The following is a 19,356-nucleotide window of genomic DNA, read 5'->3' as shown; positions in this document are numbered from 1 at the left end:
GCAGCTTCACTCCAAGAAATCTCGGCAGCCCAACGTCTGAATTCAGTACAGAACCACTCGGCCGAGTGCTCCCCCTGACAGACACTCATCACCTTGTCCTCAGCCAAACGCACTCTATCAGGCTCATCATAAATAAACCCTAAGGCTTCAAAAAACGCATCCACAGACATTCTCTCAGGGGCAGAAGAGGAAAGCGAAAATGCCCAGGCTTGTGGGGACCCACTAACCAGGGACATAACCACCCCCACCCTCTGTTTCTCATCCCCAGAGGAGCGGGGTCTCAAAGAGAAATAGAGCTTCCAGCCATCCTTAAATGCTCTGAATTCATCTTTTTTACCAGAAAACATATCTGGCAATTTAACCGGAGATTCAGGTGGGACTAAAATGACATCTCTATTCCCCACCTGCTGAAAGCCTGCGGAAAGCACCCCCTGAACTGAGTCCTCAACCCGCCGTTGGGACTGGGCCAGAGCTTGGTGTTTCAAACTAAGCTTCTACAGCGACTGAGTCAAGCATTTCACCTGCTCAGATAAAGCACACATTGGGTCCATGCTGCAGAAGTGAGGAGAGAAAAAAAATTCAAGGTCAGTTATAATGTCCTGAGTAAAGCAAACTGTGCTCAAAGATAGATGGACATTGTTGTTATTTTAAAATTTGTATTTTTAATATATTTCAATAAATATTGTCTTTTAATTATGCTGGATCTCTTATAACTCACTGTCTGATCTCCTTTTCTAATGTCACACAACAGGCTAAAGAGGCTGTTGCTTGATGGGGAAACATGGGAAGTGCTCTGCCAAAGCCCAAAGCACTTAATACCTCATTTGCAGATTATTCAGGAATGTAGCAATAAATACAAGATGTAAATGTGTTGACGAATGTTTATTTGAAAGCGCTGCATGCCTGTATGTGAGGTAAGTGTATCTTACTGACAGATTCCCTTTAAGTACAGAGAGGTGACTTCTCACATTGTGTCTGATACAATGTATCACTCTTTTGTATCCATTCACAATATCTCACAATATTTACAGTGGGTGCAGAAAATATTCAGACCCCTTTAAATTTTTCTCTTTGTTTCATTGCAGCCATTTGGTAAATTAGAAAAAGTTCATTTTTTTCTCATTAATGTACACTCTGCACCCTATCTTGACCGAAAAAAACAGAAATGTAGAAACTTTTGCAAATTTATTAAAGAAGAAAAACTGAAATATCACATGGTCATAAGTATTCTAACCACCTAACACGGATTTATTCCAACTCATGAAACAAATTGAAAATAAGAAATCTAAGGAAACTAAATTGTGGTGGGATTCTACTTCACTGAAATCGTACATATCTAAAAACATGATTCCAAGAGGCTTGAGGATAAATAAGAATGCTACTTTCCTCTACACAGAAACATTTTTGAATGAATGGAATCAGATTTTGTCGTCCTGTTCTTTGAAACTCATGGAGCTTATTGTAAGGCTGTGTGCCCACGATGCGATGCGATTTTCGTCGCGAAAACGTTTAAAAATCATGTACAGAACGCACCCCATGCATTCCTATGGCATTCCGCACATGCTGTGCTAATGCTGCCCTTTTTTCCACGGCGGAATCGCATTGCGGAAAAAATCGCAATGAATCAGGATAAAATTCCAGCTCACCAGACATGACATTCCAGCATCGGAGCACGAGGCCGCTGTGTCCAGGCGCTTAGTCCAAAGTAATGAAGATAAATGTCCAGCTCCACGATGTAGTGAAATATAATTCTTTATTCACTCAATCCATACAAGTGAGGTTAAAAGCCAGCCTAAATTACAAGGCTTGCGATCTACGCGTTTCAAGTGACTGGGCACTCGAGTGCCCAGTCACTTGGAAACGCGTAGATCACAAGCCTTGTAATTTACGCTGGCTTTTAACCTCACTTGTATGGATTGAGTGAATAAAGAATTATATTTCACTACATCGTGGAGCTGGAAAAAATCGCAGCATGATCATTCTTTTGTGCGGAATCGCAAAGAATTGCCGCGATTCCGCACCCATAGGAATGCATGAGAATCGCTTACTTCCCGCATGTGGCTATGCCCACCATGCGGGAAGTTAAGCGTCTCATGTGCGGTTGGTACCCACGGTGTGGAGGAGAGGAGACTGTCCTCCAGGCCCTGGGTACCATACCCCTGTGAAAAAAAGAATAAAAAATAAAAAATCGGGGTATATTTACCTTCCGACGTCCCGCGCTGCATTCTCGGCCTCAGCGTTCCCAGTAATGCCTTGCGGCAAGCCGAAGTCTCGCGTGACTCTAGCGGTCTTGCAAGATCGCTACAGCAGCGCGAGACCAACATCATCAGAGGTCTCGCAAGGCATTACTGGGAACGCTAAGGCCGGGAAGGCAGCGCGGGACGTCGGAAGGTAAATATACCCCGATTTTTTATTTTTTTTATCATTTTTAACATTCTATCTTTTACTATTGATGCCGCATAGGCGGCCTCAATAGTAAAAAGCTGCTCACACTCGTCAAACACTATGTTTGACGAGTGTGACCAACATGTCAATCGCTTTCCAAGTGATGCTTCAAATCGCTTGGAAAGTGCTTGAATATCGCACGCGAAAATCGCGGCAAAATTGCGACCTTAATCGCGGTAAAATCGCGGTGAAATCTCGCGGGAAAAAAACGCGCGATTTCTGGGAAGGAGTCCGGTTTTTAGTGTCCGGAATAAAACGCTACGTGGGCACATAGCCTTAAACACGAAGTGATGGAATTAAGCAAGGATAAAGAATACAACAATGCCATACAATGTCTTTAAAACCTGTTATGAATACTGAGGACTTCTCTAAAGCCAATCAGAGGATGTTAAAGAACTTACAATTACTTGAGGACTTTATTTCTAATACTAAAAGAAGTAAATTTGACAGAGACACTCGTGATTACGAAAAGAATTAGGTTTATTCATGGAAAGCCAAAAAAAAAACCGCGATTCTCTATTCTTAAAAAAAAATCATTTGAGAGATATAATAGGAATAAAGAGGGGCGGAAGGTCCACTTTTCCAACTCCAATGTGTCAAATGCTTCTTCCAACTCTTTTGTTTCCTCGGATGATTATTCTGAAGATTCAGCTGGTCCCTACAGAGACTCGTTTACACAGCACAGAAAATCTGCTCCACGACAAACAGCCTCAAGAAACAATGCAGAAGGGAAGGTAGAAAACACAGGAGGAAGACATTTCCTACAGAGGAACCGGACCCATTATTATTAACTTGCCCGGTCTGGAATATATCCAGCTACATACTTTCATCTGCTCAAATTTCACTGCTATCTAGAGGGTTGGGATTTTCTGCGGTCCAAAAATTTGATATTTTTAAGACTTTGTTGGACATTAACAAGCTGTCTCGTAATCTCACTCTTAAATGTAATTTTTTTCATGATCATAAAGATATTAATTTACTCTGTTTGTCAAATTCAGAAGATTGGTTGCACAATACGGACATCATCACCAATAGCGTTTTGTCATTTACTGAGTTGCAACATGTAATGTTATTTAGAAATTTGGAAACAGAATCATTACAAGCCGATATCTCTCTTAATGGTAAATTCATTAAAGGAAATCTATCATCCCATTTTTGCTCTATGAGCTGCAGCCACCGCCATCAAGGGCTTATCTACAGCATTCTGTAATGCTGTAGATAAGCACCCGATGTAACCTGAAAGATAAGAAAAACAAGTTAGATTATACTCACCGGGGTGCGCTGTCAGGTGCGGTGGGTGTTGCGGTCTGGCACCTCCCATCTTCATCAGATGATGTTCTTCTTCTTACTTCTGCCGCGGCTCCTGTGCAGGTATACTTTCTCTGCCCTTTTGAGGGCAGAGTAAAGTACTGCAGTACACAAGCTCCGGGAAAGGTCAAAGAGGTCCGGCGCCTGTGCACTGCAGTACTTTACTCTGCCCTAAACACCTGCCCGCACCCCAAGGTAAATATGCTTTATTAGCCACTTCTTTTTTCCATCTGTTTGGAGACATATACTGAGTTTTTATTACTTTTCTTCTGCATAAGCGCTTATTGATTCCACATAGCTCAGTTGTCTTCAACTTGGTTTTTTGTGGCATGAATATTCATTTTTATCATAGTTATTGTGAGTCTTTTACTATCTCTCATGTGCATGCAATAGCCGAGCAATTGTAATCAGTAGAGTTGAGCGAAATGGGTCGAAAAAATTCAAAAGTCGCCGACTTTCGCCAAAGTCGGGTTTCATGAAACGAAACCCGACCCCAGCGTTTCAAATGATGCTTGAGCGCCCTTTTTGCAGCCAATCAGGAAGAACGGACACTGTGGGCAACGTGATGACATAGGCAGCGGTCACCACCATCTTGGAGAAGGGCATGCAAGTGATTGGCTTGCTTTGTGGGGCGTCACAGGGGGTATAAAAGGGCGGGGACGCCGACCGCCATGTTACTCATGCTGATCTCAGAATAGGGAGAGCTGCTGCTGATTCTGTAGGGAGAGCGTTAGGCAGGGCAGAAGATACCAAAAACTGATTCTGCTGCTAGCGATTTTGCCTGTACAACACACCAGTCACTGTGCAGTGCAAGGGGAGGCTATATTTTGGTGCATCAACTCTGTTGGTTATTAGGCTGCCTTTTAAGGCTACCTGGTAGCTGCATTGCTGTGTGCACACTGCTGAGCAAACTGCTTTTTTCAAAGCAATCCAGATTTTATTGTTTTGTCCTTGTGAGTTACTGAGCGTTCATTTTTCACACACTGTACAGCGGTGTACGCTCCTCACACAGTACCGTGTAACGGCTGTTATCACGGCCAAATTGATCCTATATACGGGTGTGACTCTGTAAGGAAAAGCCGAGGAGTTTGTCCGTTCTTACAGACCTACACCTTATAGTTTTGTCCGCTTTTCAAACAGTATAGTTGATTTGCTGTTTGATTACATTCAAAACTAGAGAGAGATAGCGTGCGTCAGTCCGTATCCAAAAACACGGAGCTTGACAATTTAACATACACCGTACCGCGGTGTACGTGCACGCTCCTCTCTCAGTACGTGTAACGGCTGTTATCATGGCCAAATTGAACCTATATGTGGGTGTTACTCTGTAAGGAAAAGCCGAGGAGTTTGTCCATTCTTACAGACCTACACCTTATAGTTTTGTCCGGTTTTCAAACAGTATAGTTGATTTGCTGTTTGATTACATTCAAAACTAGAGAGAGACAGCGTGCGTCAGTCCGTATCCAAAAACACGGAGCTTGACAATTTTACATACACCGTACCGCGTTGTACGTGCACCCTCCTCTCTCAGTACCATGTAACGGCTGTTATCATGGCCAAATTGAACCTATATACGGGTGTCACTCTGTAAGGAAAAGCCGAGGAGTTTGTCCATTCTTACAGACCTACACTCTAGGGAGATTCCAATCCTGCCTTGTCCTATGTAACATTTTTCACACCAGCGAAATTCTGGCTGTGATACAGCGGTGTGATATACACTGGGCCTCACACAATACATCAGTGTCCAGAAGGGTGTAAGGACATTCCATTTCTTCCGTCCTATCTAACATTTGTCACAACAGTGAAATTCAGGCTGTTATACAGCGGTGTGATATAGACTGGGCCTCACACAATACATCAGTGTCCAGAAGGGTGAAAGGACATTCCATTTCTTCCGTCCTATCTAACATTTGTCGCAACAGCGAAATTAAGGCTGTTATACAGCGGTGTGATATAGACTGGGACTCACACAATACATCAGTGTCCAGAAGGGTGTAAGGACATTCCATTTCTTCCGTCCTATCTAACATTTGTCGCAACAGCGAAATTAAGGCTGTTATACAGTGGTGTGATATAGACTGGGCCTCACACAATACATCAGTGTCCAGAAGGGTGTAAGGACATTCCATTTCTTCCGTCCTATCTAACATTTGTCGCAACAGCGAAATTAAGGTTGTGATACAGCGGTGTGATATACACTGGGCCTCACACAATACATCAGTATCCAGAAGTGGTAGGAGAATTAAATTCTACCCTGTCCTATATACACCTTGTACCCTGTTTTACAGTTCCATATCGTTGGTGGAATTGTGGGTACATTTTTTTAAAAAATGAGGAAGTGTGGTGTAAGAGGCCGTGTTAGTGGGCGGCGGGTGCCAGCTGGTAATGATGGTGTTGGTGTTGGCTCTGCTGGTAGTGGCAAAAGCCAAATAACACCTAATGCAGGAGGTGTTGAGCCTGCGTCATCATCTGGCTCCACAAGGCCTCGAAGGCTCCCTTTTCTGGGAGTAGGTAAACTGCTTTTGAAGCCGGAGCTTCAGGAAAAAGTTTTGGCCTACATTGCTGACTCGGCCTCCAGCTCTATCGCCTCCTCTTCTGAACTTTTAAAAAATACAAGCACTGAGTCGTCTTTGGAGGCTCATGGTCATGAACCACACCTTTCTTTGTGTCCTTCACCCCAACCCAAATTGAAGGATGCGGCAGGCCACACTACAGATTACTCCATGGAGCTGTTTTCACATACCATGCCTGGGTTATCAAGTGAAATGGTGAATTACCCAGGCCAAGATGAATCTGACATGGAGTGCACTGATGCACAGCCACTGATAGATGATTCTGCTGCTACATTCACTCAGAGCACGACATTGTCCTCTCAGTGTACTGAGCCAGATTCTGACCCTGATGAAACTCAGGTGCCCTTCCCGCATACTATACCACCGTACACGGTGACACAGAGGAAGGTGCACATGACATTGAAGAGGAGGTGATGGATGACCCAGTTGTTGACCCAGATTGGCATCCATTGGGGGAAGAGGGTGCCGCTGCCAATAGCTCAGAAGAGGAGGAGGAGCATCCGCAGCAGGCATCGACATCGCAACAGCTGTTATCTGGCAGGCAAGGAGCAGTCCAAAACCGGGTTACAAAAAGACAAAAAGTTGCTGGACTGATTGGCCAGACGGTCAAAATAGCACAGCGTGCAAGGACGCCAAATGTCTTCCATAGTAGGAAGAGTGCAGTGTGGCAGTTTTTTGAACAAAATCCTAATGATCAGGCAGGTTATCTGTAAGAAGTGCGCAAAGACCTTTAGCCAAGGGAAAAATCTTAAAAATTTGAATACCAATTGCATGCTTAGACATTTAACCACCATGCACTTGCACGCGTGGACGGAGCACCAAACCTCGAGTACCACATGTGAAAATGCTCCCAAAGAAGGTAGTCAGCAATGCTCCATTGTTTCCCCCTCTGTAAGACCACCGGTTAGCACAGCAGCAAATGTTGAGGTGTCGTTGCAAGGCCAAAGCTGTCAGGGAATCACAATGTTATATCAACGAAAGACTGAATCTAGGCCATCAGAAACAACACCAACTCCATCACCATCATCAACCCTCTCTCAGTCCGCCCTGTCCACCGCTAGTTCCACCATAGGCAGCTCTCAAGTACAGCTCACCCTGCCAGAGACTATGAGTAGGACAAGAAAGTACTCATCCTCTCATCCGCGTACACTGGGTTTGAACACCCACATAGCCAAACTAATCTCGTTAGAGATGATGCCCTATCGGTTGGTGGAAAGCGCAACTCATGGCCTACGCAGTACCACGCTATGAATTACCCAGTCGCCACTTCTTTTCTCGCAAAGCCATCCCAGCCCTCCACCTTCATGTGAAGGACCGCATTGTCCATGCACTCAAGCAATCAGTGAGTGGAAAGGTGCACCTCACAACTGATGCATGGTCCAGTAGGCATGGCCAGGGCTGCTACGTGTCCATCACTGCGCACTGGGTTAATGTGGTGGATGCAGGGTCCAAAAGGGACAGCGGTGGTGGGACAGTGCTGCCTAGCCCACGGAATAGGAAACAGTTTTCTGTAGGCGTTCGACCCTCCTCCTCCTGCTCCTCCAGAAGCGAAAGCTCTTCCCCAGAGCGCAGTCGCAGCAGCACTCCATCCGCAGCTGCCAGTGTTGCACACGAGGTGTCCCCCTATCGATCAGCTAGTGGAAAGCATCAGCAGGCTGTGTTGAAGATGATGTGTTTGGGCGACAGACACACCGCGGAGGTACTGGCCGACTACTTTCAGCAACAAACTGAGTCATGGCTGGGCAGTGTACATCTTGAGGCAGGCAAGGTAGTTAGTGATAACGGGCGTAATTTTGTGGCTGCCATAGCACTTTCAAAACTCAGACACATACCTTGCTTGGCTCATACCTTGAACCTGGTGGTGCAGTGCTTCCTCAATAATTATCCAGAGTTAACAGGCCTGCTCCTGAAGGTTCGAAAACTGTGCTCGCACATCCGCCGTTCGCCCGTACACTCCAGTCGTATGCAGAAGCTGCAGCGATTGCTACACCTTCCAAAGAACCGGCTAATTATCGACGTTACAACAAGGTGGAACTCCACCCTGCACATGGTTGAGCGGCTGTGCAAACAGAGGCAGGCTGTAATGCATTTGTGGGAGGATACACAAGCAGGCACTTTGAGGGCAGACATGGAGTTGACCGGTGTGCAGTGGTCAAAGCTGAAAGACCTCTGTAAAGTCCTTCAGTGTTTTGAGGAATGCACACGGCTGGTAAGCGCAGACGACGCCATCATAAGCATGAGCATCCCACTTATGCGTCTGCTCATGCAAACTTTGACGCACATTAAGGAGCAGGTGTCTGCAGCCGAGGTTGACGAGGAGGAAGAGGAGGAGGGAATCCTTGCTGACAGTCAACCATTGTCTGCTCCGGGACCTCTCCTGGATGAGGTGGAGGAAGAAGAGGAAGAGGAGGAGGAGGGTGATGATGGGGATGATTATTTAGGGGAGGAGGATGCTTCTCATGTGTCCAGAGAAAATGTTGGCGTGGCAAGGGCTGGTACAGGGTTTGTGCGTGACTGGAGGGATGTGGATTTGCCAGAAAGTGCTCCTCAACCCAGCAGTCAGCAGTCGCACTGCATCATTGACACCGGGAACATTGGCCCACATGTCAGATTATGCCTTGCAGATCCTAAAAAGGGACCCCCGCATTGCCAAAATGATGAACGATGATGACTACTGGTTGGCCAGCATCCTGGATCCACACTATAAAGGCAATTTCCAAAACATCATGCCACAGGAGAACCTTGACCTAATATTGGCTAACAAACAAGCAACTCTGGTAAACAGGTTGGTTGAGGCATTCCCAGCACACAGCAGCGGTGATGTTTGTCACACGAGCCGTAGGGGCCGGGGGCAGCTTGGAAGAGGTGTTCGTGGTGCACACATCAGAAGTGGCGTTGGAGAAAGGGGTTTCATGACCATGTTGTGGAGTGATTTTTCAAGTCCCGCTCAAACGACTGGTAATACTGCATCGATGGAAAGTGACAGGAGACAGCACTTGTCAACTATGGTTACAAACTACTTTTCCTCCCAGGTCGATGTTCTCCCTCACAGGTCATTCCCCTTTGACTATTGGGCCGCTAAACTGGACACCTGGCCTGAATTGGCACAATATGCGTTACAGGAGCTCGCTTGCCCAGCTGCAAGTGTGCTATCGGAAAGAGTCTTCAGTGCTGCTGGATCAATCCTGACAGAAAAAAGGACCCATCTGTCGACCCAAAATGTGGATGATCTAACCTTCATTAAAATGAACCATGCATGGGTTTCCAAGGATTTTGTCCCACCTTCCCCTGATGACACATAGGTTGACAGAAAAATGGCTTGCTTTGGTCCTCCTCTTCCTGGGACTTGACCAATTTCGCCTTTTGCATCGGTGAATGTCCAACATCATCATATGCCACTTTGTAAACCTCCCTAACTGGGCTGCCCCCCCCCCCATGGTCAGGTTCACCAGCTAGCGCACGCAACCGTGCGAGTGCCATTGCCCTGGACAGGTGGGTAGGCCGACTCTTGGACGCGGGCACTGGCACAGGATCCCTCATAGTGCAATCAAGTGTCTCTGACACCCACCGTCAGACACACTGCCGTACTATGAGGGGCCCAGTGCCAGTACCGACGCCCACGAGTGGGCTACCCGTGCTTGGCCAGGGCCCCAGCATTTGCAATCTTTACCTCTCCCTGCTCCTCCGCTGTGTAGTGTGGGCTGTCAAATCCATACTGGGCCTGACACCGTCTGAGCCTGCCTCGTGATGTATAGACATATATTTTTAATGTATAAACTATGCTATCCATACATGTTATCCAGTGATACGGTACCCTTTCTCACCTTTGTGCAATCACGTGTAATCCATACTGGGCCTGAGAACGGCTGGCGAGCTGTTATGCAAGCTACAGCACCTGTGGTTTGCACACATAAGTTTTTCCTTTTTTCAAGAATGACGGTTAGGCCTCATTCCGGAACAGCAGTTGACCTGCACTTACTGGGAAATCATCGTTCGCGGGTAATAATTGTAATCCCAGATCCCCATCACTAACGGTGTTCAGTGGGTTATCTGCACCTGTAAGCGACACACGCTGGCCCTTTCGGTGTAGCGCGCATGCAGCCACGGACATGTAAGGCCTTGACACACCAGTTATTGGCCAATCTCGCGTGCCAGAGCCTCGCGTGTCCCTCTAGTAAGCTGGACGCGGACCGCGGGGGCAGAACGGAGTCTCGTTCGTTAACGGAATTAAGCTTGCAATGTGTGCATCTTTTCGGTTGCTGGATGATTGAGGTTGCCCGTGTTGAGTCCAATTACGCCGCAGGCTCCACTCCTGGTGGTGCCCTTCTGGACATTCGTTTAAGGTTCAGCTTTGCAACCATACTGCCCACGTCAAACAAAAATTTTGCCTTCATGGACGCTGTTTGGAGGGTCGTGAGTCGTGGGAATAACGCCGCCCAATCAGTTAACCTGCTAGAGAGATCCTTCGTTGCTCCCAAGCATGACATCACACTCCCTAGGAGGAAGGTAATGCCACTGTGGCGACCATACTCCTGGGGGCGCCACAAGTGCACTGATGCCCAGCCGCTGCTCGATGATTCTGCTGTTACATTGACCCAGACCACTACATTCCCCTCGCACTCTACACAGCCTGAATCTGACCCTGATGAAACTCAGGTTACCCTTCCCATATAATGTTCCATCTTACACGGTGACAAAGAGGAAGCTGCAGATGAAAGTGCAGGTTCGGCCGACCTGCCGTCAGACACACCGCCGTACTAGCAGGGGCCCTGTGCCAGTGCTGTCGCCAACGAGTGGGCCCCCCCTGCTTGCTTAGGATCACAGCACTTGCAAGGTTGAAATACTTACCTCTCCCTGCTCCACCGCCATGACGTCTTCCGCGCTTCCTGACACTGATATTCTGATCAGAGAGCGCAATGACATCACGTCTGTACGCCCTCTGCCTAAACAGCCAAGTGCAGTGAGATGGAAGATGGGGACGACGAGGAGTCCTGACTAGTACAGGGATTCCATAGCGAGGAGACTGATTTCATTGTTTTCAATGTTGGGACAGCAATTTTTGGGGAGCACTATACTCTGGAGAATGATAGATGGGGCCCACCATACACTGGAACATTCCAAAGGTGGACATCAGACACTGGAGCGGCATGTACAGGGCCCATTATACACCAGAGCATTAGAAATAGGGCCCATTATGTATGGAGCATTATTTGGGCCCATAAGACAGTGGAGCTTCATCCATGGGGACCAACATATACTGTTGCATTATGTGGAGCTCATCATATACTGTTTCAAACATTATATGGGACCAATGATTCTGTAGGGAGAAATATATGGGCCTCATTACTCTGTATAGCACACTATGCGGTAGCCATAATACTGTACAGAGTAATATACTGTCCATTTTTGGAGCTATTGGAGATTTTTAAATGGATATCAGTCATGAGATGTAAAAAGTGAAGTATTTTTCATTGTACTATGCCACTATTTCTCTGCCGTATCAGAGCATCATGAGTTGTGGTATGTGTTAAAGGGGCGCTCTTTGGCCCAGGGCACATGAAAACCTGGAGCCAGCCCTACCCCCCCCACGCAACTTTAGCCAAATAACCCCCATTTTTCAATGAGTAACTTGTATTTTGAAGTAAATAAAGGGTGACAAGCTTCAGGAATAAGAATTTATGGTTTTTGCATTCAAATGGCCACTGTAAGTGTGTTTCCTGTCCTCTTCTCACTCCCGACTTTTCTTCCCCATTGACTTACATTGGGTTTCGTGTTTCGGTCTGAACGAAACACGACTTTTCCCTTTAGTCGGCCGATTTCACTCGACCCGACTTTTGAGAAAGTCGGGTTTCGCGAAACCCGACTCGACCCGAAAAAAGGCAAAGTCGCTCATCTCTAGTAATCAGTATACCTATGTATTATCATGGCCCTATTTAGACTTATATTTGTACTTTAAAGCTTACATGCTCATGGTCTCTCATTGTAAACTCCAATAAGAACATTTCTATTTATGCGCATATATTTGGAGCATTGCCGTTTACTCCAAGGTGTGGTTACCTGTTTGTCATGTCCTCCACTTTATTTGTTTCATGTTTTCATGAGATATTCTTAACTATGTCCTAATAAAGTTTGAATTTTAGACATTGCTTCACCTTTTTTCGTTTTGCAAACTTGCTGAAGTGTTGACTAAATCCAATAATCATTTTGTAGCTAAAAAATCTCCCACTCTAGGGAACATTATATGACCTAGTTTTTTTCAGGGACCGTCTTCTTCTACACTTACTTGGCTTTGCTACAAAGGTTTTTATAAATGTGAGCATTCATCTTGAAAAGCCTGTGAACATGCAGATTACAATAAACGTATTTTCACCTCAATAATTATTGACACCAGTTTTCCAATTGATAGCTACATTAATTGTAACACTACTGGAGTCATCTGATCGAGTGTGTTGAGTGCAAAATCCAATATGCTGGCTGCACAACTGGTCCGCTCAAAAAATGCATCAGAAGGCACATGTCAGATGCGGTGAGCACTACAGCACTGAATGTGTTAGCGGTCTCCAAACACTTTACTCATAGACATAATGACAATGTTAGTGGATTAAAGTTTAAGGGCAATGAGAGGGTCTTTAAACACAAGAGAGGGGGTGATCATATACATATATTTTTTGTTTTTTTTTTGTTCTTTTTGCTAATATCTATTGTTTCAATGCTTTTTTAATGTTATAAATATTTTGGTGTGTATGCCCTTTTCTGCCATGTGGCCTCATATATCCTACAGGTGGGATATTAGAGGGTTAATTGCCTCTTTGTTAACTCTATTTTTCCCACGTGTTGCATTCATGACTGGGATATATTAGAGCCCTATGTTTCCTTTCTATTCACACCATGATTAAGGCTAGATGCTGAAACGCGTCGTTTTTTACATATGTGTGGAATATTTGGTATTGTTACCTACACTGGTTACATGTTTTAATGGATTCGATTAAAAGTTACGTTTTTATCTGACAAGTGGAGTCATTCATCGCTGGAGATAATTCCCTATTTTTCTTTGCTTTTCAGACTACTCCCTGGACTGGGGTGGCTCCGCGCGGAGGAGTTCCACTGACAAGGTGCACATCATAATGGTGAGTTGACTTTCCTTTTTCGCTCTTTCCCTCATTTCATGAATGACTATAGGTTGTGCATTATACTATATGGAGGACTATGGGCTGTGCATTATACTACATGGATAACTATGAGCTGTGCATTATACTACGTGGATGACTATGGGCTATGCTGTATACTGTATGGATGACTATGTGCTGGGCAGTATACTGTATGGATGACTATGGGCTGAACATTATACTATGTGGAGGACTATGGGGAATGCATTGTACTATATGGAGGACTATGGGCTGTGCATTATACTACATGGATAACTATGAGCTGTGCATTATACTATATGGATGACTATGGGCTGGGCAGTATACTATATGGAGGACTACAGTCTGTGCATTGTACTACATAGAGGACTATGCGAATGAAACAAGGGAACAAAAATCGGTCTCTTGGGGTGATGGGTAAGTAGTATCGTAGTTACCAGTAATATAGACAGTACAGCCCAAGAGACCGGACTGTGTAACTAATGGGGATAATTAGCAAAAATTATATTGAAGGGAAGAGGAAGAAGACCGACCAAGAAGTCCCAATACAACAACTAGTGAACAGAATTAATGTTTCCCAGGACGTCCCTCATGACAGCACGGTAGGAGTAATTAGTCCCCTGTATCCTCTAGGGACAGGAAGCACACAAGAGGTTTAAAGCCTCCCTTCCACCTCAACCCCAGTGTTTTTCCTGTCCCTAGCAGGACAGGGCACGCAAGAGAAGCAGCAGTGCGATACCTACCGGAGCTCAGGGGGATCAGGGGGGACCAGATTTCTCCCCTTCCCACTGTCAAGATGCTCCATCACTGATACCTCACTGGGCAGGGGTCCCTCAGCATGTCAGTAGAGCGGGGAGCTCCCGACAGTGCCGCATCCTTCTCTGGAGGGAGTTCGGCCCCACGCCACCGCCGCCACCACCAGACACCGTTTGAGGATGCACACTTCCAATTAGTGGGACACTTCCGATGGAGACGGCGCCGCATGGGTTCTAGTCAGGAACACATGATAGATCTATGGGGGGTGTTCTCGAAGCCATCTGGACAAGTAAGACCCTTTAAAAAGAGTGCTAACAGACCAGATAATGTGCATAATGTGAACCCTTTGATCCTTCAGAAATCAAGCAGTGGGAAGAAATCCCTAAGGTCGACATCCCTATCACCAGGGTGGCGAAAAAGACCGCTATACCTTTTGAGGACTCTTCCTGTCTACGAGACGTTATGGACAGGAAAGCAGAGGGTCTATTGACAAGGAGTTGGGAATCGACGGCGGTAGCTAGATCTATGTGTGTCTGGATTGACAAGCTGTCTAACTAGATAAAACCAATACCCCTAGGGAGGTCATATTAGATTCCATCTCTATGCTGAAAATGGTAACGCAGTTTATGGCAGATGCCTCGGCTGACTCTGTAAGATTCGCGGCTGGAAGTAATGTACTTTCCAATTCGGCACGGCAGGCTATATGGCTTAAAACTTGGTCAGGGGATAGCCAATCCAAAAGTAAGCTCTGTTCCATCCCTTTTTCCGGTACACGTGTCTTCGGTTCGGTAATAGATGACATGTTAGAGAGAGCCGCCGATGACAAAAAGGGGTTTCCAGAGGAGAAAACCAAAAACTTGCAGCCCTTTCATAGATCCCATCAACCGTTTAGACAGGACTATAAGGGAAAGGGAAAGGCAGGCAAGTGGAGTTACCCCAAGGGAGGTAAGGATAGTTCCACCTGATCATCCTCCGCCCCACATAGAAGGTCTTGACGCCAGGAAAGTAGGGGAGAGACTGCATTTTTTCCAGAAAGAGTGTGAAATTATGACAAGCAAGAAATGGGTCCTGCGAACCCTAGGGGAAGGTTACAGGATGGATTTCTCCCATCTCCTCCCCTTCGACTTTGCGTCTCCAGTCCCCACTCACTTTCCGCGGAGAACAGGTTGTGGACAGAGGTAAAAAAACCTCTTAAAATTAAATAGATCAAGGCCATTACTCATCCCTGTTCTCTATAAAAAAAAAACCCTCAGGCAAGTATCGCACCATCATAAATCTAAAACCACTGAACCAGTGGGTAAGGTACAAAAAGTTCAAAATGGAGACAATCAGGTCGGCCAGCCAGCTAATAGAGCGAGACAATGCCATGTGCACCTTAAATCAAAGTGACGCATATTATCATGTGCCGATTCACCCAGACCATCGCCAATATCTGAGGTTTGCGGTATCCCGCCACGGTTCAAACAATCATTTCCAGTTTACATGCCTCCCATTCGGCCTATCCTCAGCCCCGCGCATATTCACAAAGTTTTTCTCAGGAGACAGGGGATTGTAGTGGTCCCCTACCTGGACGATATCCTGCTGGTGGCGGGCTCGGCTTTCCTCCTCAAACAACAGCTGGCCCAAACTGTGAAAGTACTGGAGGACCTTGGGTGGCAAATAAATTGGGAGAATTAGTACTTACGTCCAGGAACCCAGAAGGTATTCTTAGGAGTCCTCCTTGATTCCCATCGCAGGATGTCCTACCTGCCCCATGCAAAACAGGAGGAAATCGGGCAGAATCAGTGCGTTTCAACAGAAAAAGACACTTCTGTCAGGAATGCCATGAGGATCCTAGGACTCATGACATCCTGCATCCCAAGTGTACGTTGAAGTCAGGCCCATTCAAGGCACCTTCAAAAGGCAGTCCTTATGTCCTGGAACAAGCATCATTCAGGTTTGGACAAGAAAATGGCGCTTCCGACCGATTTAAGACATTCCCTGAATTGGTGGACATCCAAGGGCAATCTTGGAAGGGGTACCTTGGATTCTTTCCCCCTGCATTGTAGTTACCACCAATGCAAGTTTAAGCGAATGGGTTGCGGAAGTAGAAGGTAGCTTCCTACAGGGCACATAGGGCGCGGAAGACCAAAGAAAATCCTCCAACTACAGAGAACTAAAGCTGTATGGGTGACTCTGCAACATTGTCAAGACAAGGTCAGGGATCGGCATGTAAAAGTCCTCTCGGACAACGTCACGGCAGTTTCCTTTCTTTGACGCCAAGGAGGCCCGAGAGGCCATCTCTGCAAACCCTAGCAGAAAAGATCTTTCATTGGGCGGAGAGGAATGTCCTATCCATCTCCGCTGTGCACTTGAGTTCTGAGAAAAATCAGGGAAGATCAGGCACAGTGGTATTGGTAACTCCCTTCTGGCCGAAGAGCTCCTGGTTTCCAGTATTGCACCACATGGCTCTGGAAGATCCGGTGCCACTTCTGGACAGACCCGACCTCTTATCCCAGAGTCCCCTCTGGCACCTGGCGGCCTGGATCCTGAGCGGAAAATTCTAAGTTCCAGGGGATTGTCAAACAGAGTGATCACTACTATGCAGGCTAGTAGGAAGCCAGTAATGTCTGCAATCTATTACAAGATATGGAAGAAGTTTTGTTCCTACTTTGGAGAATCCACCTCAACCACAGCCCGGCCAGACATCTCCAAAATATTGGATTTCCTCCACGAAGGATTTGAGATGGGCCTAAAAAGTAGTACCTTGAAGGTACAAATTTCCGCCCTCAGTGCCTTCATGGATTTCCCCCTGGCGGACCATCCATGGGTAGCAAGATTCTCTTGAGCCAATTCCAGGTTAAAACTTACAATCAGGGAGACCGTGCCTCCTTGAGACCTAAACCTTGTACTAGGAACATTGTGTAGACCACCCTATGAGCCCCAGGAAGAGTCCGGCATCAACTTCCTCTCCATGAAGACTGCATTCCTGGTGGCAATTACCTCGGCGAAGCATTTGGGTGAATTAAAGGCACTGTCAGTCAGAGATCCCTACTTGCAGATCCTAGAGGATCAGTTAATACTTAGGCTTGACCCATTCTTTTTACCAAAAGTGGTCTCAGAATCAAATTTAAACCAAGAAATTGTTCTCCCATCCTTCTGTCACTCCCAAAAAACGAGAAAGAAAGGCTGTTCCACACACTAGACATGAGAAGGGCAGTGATGCGCTATGTTGAGGTTTCAGCTCCCTGGAAACAGGATTCAAATCTATTCATACAGTATGCAGGAAAAAATAAGGGCAAAAAAGTCCCAAAACTAACCTTGTCTAGATTGATTAAGTCAACAATAGCACTAGCGTACGAATCAGAGGAAAAAGATCCCCAGCTTAAAATTAAAGCCCACTCCACGAGGCCAGTTTCCGTCTCCTGGGCCGAAAAAGCAGGGGCTTCCATAGACCAGATTTGCAGGGCAGAAACTTTACCCAATATACCAACGTTTTGTAGACACTATAAGTTAGACATAATGTCAAGTCAACAATTGGCTTATGGACAAAAGGTCCTACAGGCAGTGGCCCCACCCTAGAATGCCATTCATTTGGTATTTCTCCTACCGTGCTGTCATGAGGGACATCCTGGGAAAATACAAAGTAGACCTACCCATAGTTTGATTTCCAGGAGTCCATCATGACAGCACCATTACATTCCCTCCCCTGAATTCTGTAAATAATTTGAATTAACATTTATGTAGTTCAATAAAATAGAGTTGCATCCATCCTGGTGTAGTGATTGGTGAAAGACACTGAGGTTGAGATGGAAGGGGCGGGGGCTTTTAAACTCTTGTGTGCTTCCTGACCCTAGAGGATACAGGAGACCAATCACTCCTGCCATGCTGTCATGATGGACTCCTGGAAATCAAACTACCAGAAGGTCTACTTTGTATTTTTATTAGAATCAGGTGATAAAAAGGATAACAGAACAATGAAGAAAAAAATTAAAGCGGTATAAAAAACAGGAGCACACACCTGTAAGGGATAGACAAGTGTCCAAAGGAGAGTCAACGAGGCTAGTGCAGTATAATCATGATAATATAAGGTGCATAAGAGTTGGCACGTAGTGATTAACCATGTTTAAGCAACTATGAACTGACAATATGAAAATACGTAAAGTTCTGGTGCAAGAGGTTATAATAACAACTGGAATGTGATACGAGATGGTAGCTATTTAATAAATATAAAGTCCATATACCTATAAAGTGCCAATGGGCTAGTGCATCTGTCATGATCCAGGTTGGATCTGACAGATTAAATGCACAAAGTAACCTTTTTGTCCCTTTGGCTGTGTGCCAAAGGTGGTTTTGCCCCTGGTGGCCATTAGGGTCATTGCACTGTGGTGGTTTCAGTTGTAGTTTTCCCCCGGTGGCCATTAGGGTCATTGCACTCTGGTTACCTTAGTTTGTGCACGTGATTAAGTAACAGGTGTGATTGCTCTATAAAAGAGTATTAGGTGTGTCAATCACTGTTGGTGATAGGTCTTCATTTGCAAGCAAGCCTGGGTGAAGGATGGAGCTAAAGGAGAGTCACGGGCAGCTCAGTGAGATTCCTGGAGTGTCAGCTATGGTGTCTGCAAGGAGGGCTGGCATGGCTTGGTGGAGTCATGCTATGGTGTCAGCAAGGAGTTCGTGCATGGATTGGTGGAGTGGCAGTTATGGTGTTGAGCTGCACTCAAAATGCTGGATGTTGTTGCTGAGAGCTGGACTCAAGCATGCTGGACTTTTTGGCAGAAAAGCTGGACTCAATTGCGGGACTCTGTTTCTGGACAGCTGCATGCAGGTGGTGGACTCTGTTTGCCCAAGGCTGCACTATGGTGATGGATCCGGTTGGAGGAAAAGATGCACGCAGGTGGTGGGCTCTCTTGTTGGGAGTGTAAGCAACAGAGCAAAGCTAAGTGGTGTTCCCCTGTATTGTCACTTTTCCTTATGCGTGTTTTAGTGCAGTGGTGGGATTAGTTTCCGCACCGACCATTTCCCTAGTGAGGGTTTAGATGCAGGGTGAGTCAGGGTTTTTAGGTTCCTGATCGTTGCCCGGTGCGGAACCGGCCTAGGGAACGGTAGGAGTGCAGAGACACTGGCTCAGGGGAGAGCAAGAGGTCTCC

General features: G+C 46.1%; 1 long non-coding RNA gene across 2 annotated transcripts in view; it reads left to right on the top strand.

The window, feature by feature from the left end:
- LOC141085230 (uncharacterized) overlaps window positions 1-19,356 on the top strand; it is a 386,172-nt gene that overhangs the window by 272,330 nt on the left and 94,486 nt on the right. For both annotated transcript variants that reach the window (XR_012231236.1, XR_012231235.1), the window contains exon 3: window positions 13,389-13,453. This is a non-coding gene — a long non-coding RNA (uncharacterized lncRNA). The remainder of the gene's footprint in view (window positions 1-13,388; window positions 13,454-19,356) is intronic.

The sequence above is a fragment of the Dendrobates tinctorius genome, unplaced genomic scaffold (genome assembly GCF_039654945.1).
Source record: "Dendrobates tinctorius isolate UK_male_01 unplaced genomic scaffold, ASM3965494v1 ptg000028l, whole genome shotgun sequence".
In the NCBI taxonomy this organism is placed as follows: Eukaryota; Metazoa; Chordata; class Amphibia; order Anura; family Dendrobatidae; genus Dendrobates; species Dendrobates tinctorius.
The sequence above is the reverse complement of the archived record's forward strand: the minus strand, read 5'-3'. Positions and strand labels throughout refer to the sequence as shown.